We start from the raw sequence: 5,612 nt of genomic DNA, 5'->3' as shown, positions 1-5,612 counted from the left end.
GAATCCTCCTTGTTCTGCAGCTCCATTTAATAAATCCTGCTGGCATACCTTTTTTTTTTTTTTATAATTAATTACAAAAATCATTTTAAAGTACTCCAGCTGGTTTTTCTTTAGCTACAGGAGGCTAAATTCAGAGCAGGTGGAGAGGAGGGTGTACCCTGCAGGTAGCCCCCCCCCATGTTTCTCTCCTCCTTCCCTCAATTCTATTTTTAAGCAAAATTTTCCCCTGCTTATTGCTATCATTAATCATGCATACAGCACCGGGTGCTGTGGCAAAGGATTTATACAGCTCTATAAATGTACACAGACCTATATTTTTCAAACAGGGATACTGAAGGGAAAGGCATCTAAATTCAGATTATTTTCTAGGCACCCAAATAAATGGTTGGGTTTCGGTAACTCCACGCACCCCTCGGGCTCTGTCAGAGTGGGTGAGCAGAGAGATCTATTACCCCATGCTAATGGCAGAGGCCCATTAGCTCTAAAAATAAGACCACTTATTCACATCTAACTATTGATTTCATGATTAGGTTTTAAAAACCTCCAAGCAAGATGACCTGGGCTCGCCTCCCACTGCGGGCAGCTGGGTGAGAACACTCACCAAAACTACCCTGCTATTTTAACAGGCCACACTTCTCCAAAACCACCAAACATCCTTTTTTTTCCCCTCCCCATTTTCATCTTTGCCAGCCCCTCTTGCCCAGCTGAACAGCCAGAAGCTGAGGTCTCAGGTTTGAGGAGTTTTAGTGCTCTACCAGCACCAAAATCCAGCTGCCCGTGCTGGTGCTGGCAGGATCTGCTGGTGCTGCTCTTCTGCCTTTGGCTTTTTTTTTTAATTATTAAGAACTTGGGCTGAAATAATGATCTGGAAAACTTATTTCCATTCCTAGAGGATGAAGATCATAAAAGAAACGTGTGGTTCATGTTATTTTGGACACAGGAACAACTGCCTTGAATCCCATAATTGTAATAACGTGTAAAAAGACAAGACAAATGATTTTTGGTCGTTTCAGCTGCAAATTGGGTTACCCCACAGGGCACTGGAGAAGCAAATCTTAGAAACTCTTTCTTGACTATATGAACGTGCTCATAAAAATAGCAAATTTAGTGGTCTCAGGAGAAGCAGAGTAGGATTTATCAAGTCTAACTCAACGAGGCTTAAATTAAGTTGACGGTCTCCGTTTGGTTTGGCTCAGTGTGATCCCAGCTCAGTCTATTGTTCTGTGTGTAATTGCTTTTCACTTATTTCAAATCGGATGCTTGGGAGCAAAAAAAAAACCCAAGGATTCCAAAACAGTTACTGAAAATCAGTATTTCTGCTATTCTTAGAAAATTTTCAAGCTGGGCTCCTTTTACCAAAGGATAGATTTGTCTGTGAAAATCATCTCTCCCTCCTCCGCCTCACACACAAATACACTGATAAAACAAGCTGCTGGGATGGGTGTAAAACAGCAGAAATGGTTCAATCATCCATTGAAATGAAAAAGAATTAAAATGACCATAAAATCAATCAACATATTTCTGTTTGACAGAGGTGTGTCAGACCGTGCCCCTCCTTAGGGGTCGGGGAGCTAATCCCTGTCCCTGCTCCCCCTGCACAAGAAAACCCCTAAATCTTCCCCAAATTCCCATCTCCTTTCTTTACAGCAGAGGTTGTGGGGCTCTGGCACAGTGATGTAAGCCCCACTGCAGCACGCTCTGGGGCTGACTTGGCCACAGGAGATGGACAGTGGCCACCAGGCACCTCTTGACTCATGAGCCAGGACAATAAGAGTCTCTGGACTCGAAATGCAAAACCCCTTTTCAGTTCCTAAACTGAAGAAGTGTGTGGCATGCCAGGGAGTGGAACTAAGTACCCTCACTGCCTCCTCCTAAGAGCACAAATCTCCTTTAGAATCCAACTGAGCAAACATGTTTTTTGGGTTTTCTTTTGTCTTTTCTTGTCTTATCATTGCTTGGTCCTGAAGTTGGGGCCCTTGCCAGTATGCCTGCTCCCTCCTCAATTCCTTTCAGGCTGGATTTTGCCCAAATTCACCAAGCCTAACCCCTTGGGGTTTTTTCCCTCAGTGTGATAACCAACCAGCCTCTGGTACCTGAAGAGTTTCCCATCCCAGCAGTCTGGCTCTCCATCCCACCAGAATAAAACTAGCAGATGGAGCAAGAGGGATGCGGATGCTCAGGGATGGAAAGCTGCAGAGCTGATGCTCTGCTTTACACCACCCAAAAATCCAGCCCAAGGATTTTTATGGCTGTATATTTGGTAAGGTAGGTGGTAATTACAGGGCTACAGTGATTTCAAGGCTGTCGTGGCAGATGCCTTATTCACGGCCTCCTTCCTCCTGCCCAGCCAGAGCAGAGGGAGGGCAGAGGATGCTGCATTTCTAGTTCAGAATGAAATGAAAATTACTCAGTGTGGGGGAAAAAAAAAGAAATAGGGGGATGGATATAAACCAAATTTCAGTGGCATGATATTAATGCAGTGTAAAGTGATTTATATTTTCTGGGCTCCTATCACACACGTCTGTTAAAAGTCGTTTGTATTTAAATGAGAGTAAAAAGGAAACTAATTCCACTCACTCTCCTCACTCCCCCCCCTTCTTGTCCCTGCAAAGAGAGCTGGTGCAGAGAATGACTTCATGTCTGTACTCTGAGTCCCCTAATTCAATCATGTCTTCCCCAAAATGGAAAAAAAAACACCAATGTATTTAGACAATCTCTGCTCCAGAGCAAAGCCTGTGGAGGTGGGGTGAGAGGTAGAGACACTGCTGGAGGATGGAGCCCCCACGTTTAAGGGTGTTTATGAATTTAGAATAGCTTTACTTATTGAAAAAGAGGAATTTGTGGTTTTATCTATGTGTTTTGAATCTCAAGTTAGGCTAAAGTTGGTCTTGCTGCTTCTGAATGGATTCAAGCACCTCTAATAACTACTGTTAATTAAAAAGCACTTTGTGAAGGATTCAGGTTCAGAGAGACCCCTTGAAATATCTCAGGGGAGAAATTTCCAGGGTTCAGCTGGAAAGCTGCTGCCTGCAGAGCTGACTCTGCTGTTCCTGGCATCCTCCTCTCCCAACAGCCAGTGGTGGGAGCCTCTTGCTGGTCCCTCACTCCTTGCACCAGGGACCATATCCCGGGATGTGAGCGGGTGAGATGATGCTCTTTGGGCAACCCCTTCGTGCAGAAGCAACCAGGGCATCAGCCCAGCAACTGCTTGTGGTGGAACATTGCCCACGTCCTGCCCAAGGACCTTGCTTTGGGGAGAAAATCCAGCAAAGTGAGCAGAGAAAGCAGCTCTTACCCGGGTGCCCTTCTCGCCGTTGGCTCCGGGAAATCCTGGGAACCCAATTGAGCCCTTGGGGAAGAGAGAAAAGAGAGAGCAAGTGGTTCAAGGTGCTGAAAGGGGCAGCTCTGCCCCACCATGCCAGGCACTCCCTGGCCTGGCATAACCCCCAGTGGGCACCCGTGGACATCTACAGCTCCCAACATCTTTTTTTTAAACCTTCCTTTCACAAAAACAAAACCCCAAACGACCTCGGAAACTCAATTTCATCCCAAAATAACACCATAAAAAAGAAGCCCATGCCTCATTAGGAGTCTCTGCAAAGACCCAAGCCCACAGTTCCAGAGGGTGCCTGGGGAACAGGCAGGTTTTGGTTTTTTTTAGCTCCTAAGTCGCCGTGTTGCACATGAAAATTTAACTCCTGGCTTGTTCCTTTCTAATGTGAGCGCCTGGAGAATAGCTGCTGCTGTTTTTAAATCATAAATTAGTCAAAGAAATGCAAAAAAAAAATATATAAAAACACCCCAAATATAAAATGTAAATTAAAAAACTATCAACACCACAACCAGGGAACAATCTCTTGCAGATAATGTCTCCAGTGTTAAACAAGGCTGGTTTTTTTTCCAAGCAGTGAACAGAAATAATAAAATATGATTCTTAAAACAAAAAGTTAACAGAAACATAAGTTCCCAAGGCCCCCAGGGTGTGTAAAAACTGGGCTGCAGGCTGAGTCTATATAGTGGAATTCACAGTTCTAATTTAGAAAGAACATTCAAAAATGGCCCAAACGAAGGTGGGCGTGTAGATAAGATACAAAGGATCTTTGCAAATCTGCAAATAGCAGTTCTATTTTAATTCAGGAAAACCCTGCTTCATTAGCTATTCTCCTTAATTAGTTAATGCTAGCGTGGATCTTTGAAGATATGAAACATAATAAAAGGAGAAGGGATTATTATGCCTGTTACTAAGCTGAAAGCTCCCGTGGAGCTGCTCATACCCATCACCACAGCAGCCTGCACGGCCTCCAGCCCCTGTCCCCTGCATCTCTTCCCACCCCTTTGCACAAGGCTGAAGTGATGCAAGAACCAGTCCCTGATTCCCAGCAGCTAAGAGCTGGGAGCTATTTTTCCCCATCTATAACTTCATCCTGCCTGGGTGGGTAGGAGGGACCACAGGGTAGGAGATGCTGGTTCCACCTTGTACCATCAGCAGGGGGCTGAGTCCTCTGTAGGACCCCACCATCAGAGCTGGGCTGGCACCCACGGGGCTCCCCAGCACACCCCACACCTCTCAAGGACCAAACCCAACCGAGTTACCTTTGGGCCCTGCCTGCCTGGGTAGCCAGGCAGTCCTGGCACGCCAAGTTTCCCCTGAAACACACAAAAAAAAAGCATTAATTTGGGCAAAAGAAACCTTTTGAGCAGCTTCAGATGTGCACCAGCAGAAAGGGGAGATGCCAAGTGCATGGAAGTCAAGAGCACAGCAGACATGATGTGATGGGTGGAATAAAGCTGTCGGGGCACTGGACCATCCTCTGCCCTCCCTGGGGGGTTGATGCAGGGTGAGGACTCTAAATCTGTTGCGACCTGGTGGGGAATGGTTGTTCTTGCTCTCTTTTCCTTTTTTTTTTTTCAACTAGATGCACCCAGATGTTAGACCAGGGGTCCCTGATCCTTTCAATTTCACCATTTTTTTTCCCCTCTGGTCTTTTTTTCAAGACATTTCCCCCAAGCAGATAACCCCAAGGAGACTAATGTCTCCATGTGCTCAAGTCACCACGGCAGGAAAATCATCTCCCCTGGGTCTCCTCTGGCCTGGAGTTGGAGGTTGAACTTGTGTTGAACTCAGACCAGCCTTCACACAGAGCTCCCACAGCTCCTCTTCACCCTTCTGTCCTAAAACTGGGCACTGCCCAGACCACCCACCTGAGACAGCAGAAGAACAGTGGGGTTTACTGCAAAACATCCCTGGGCAATTCCATCCTTAAGACTCACCTTCTCTCCAGCAGGACCAAGAGGACCAGGATCTCCATTGGGGCCTGAGCGACCCTTGGGACCTTCAGGACCATCTTCACCCCGGGGGCCAGGAGGTCCAATTTCCCCCTGTTAACCACAAGACAAGTGTTGACAATGCAGGTAGGTCCTAGACCCCACATTTGCTGGCAGCTAGACCCTCACGGCTGCAATCAGATACTCCATGGAGCTACTAATACAGCTCTTGGAGGAAGCTGGTCTTCACCACGAGGCTCAGACAAGACTGTAAATCACAGAGTGCTATTAAAGCACCAAGCTTTCATTCACACAGCCTGACCATTATCTCCAACAACAGCCATTTT

At 46.3% G+C, this 5,612-nt stretch overlaps 1 protein-coding gene across 1 annotated transcript in view; it reads right to left on the bottom strand.

The window, feature by feature from the left end:
• The window catches only part of LOC103770227 (collagen alpha-1(V) chain), a 34,174-nt gene extending 28,800 nt beyond the window's left edge, over positions 1–5,374 (bottom strand). The window contains exons 1-3 of the mRNA XM_008937479.1: positions 5,272–5,374; positions 4,594–4,647; positions 3,296–3,349 (exon numbers count right to left, since the gene is read on the bottom strand). The gene's annotated coding sequence lies outside the window, so the exon portion shown is untranslated. The remainder of the gene's footprint in view (positions 1–3,295; positions 3,350–4,593; positions 4,648–5,271) is intronic.
• Positions 5,375–5,612: the final 238 nt, after the last annotated feature.

Source organism: Merops nubicus, unplaced genomic scaffold, assembly GCF_000691845.1.
Source record: "Merops nubicus isolate BGI_N331 unplaced genomic scaffold, ASM69184v1 scaffold14383, whole genome shotgun sequence".
NCBI lineage: Eukaryota > Metazoa > Chordata > Aves > Coraciiformes > Meropidae > Merops > Merops nubicus.
Note: the sequence above shows the minus strand (reverse complement) of the source record. Positions and strands in the feature narration are given on the sequence as shown.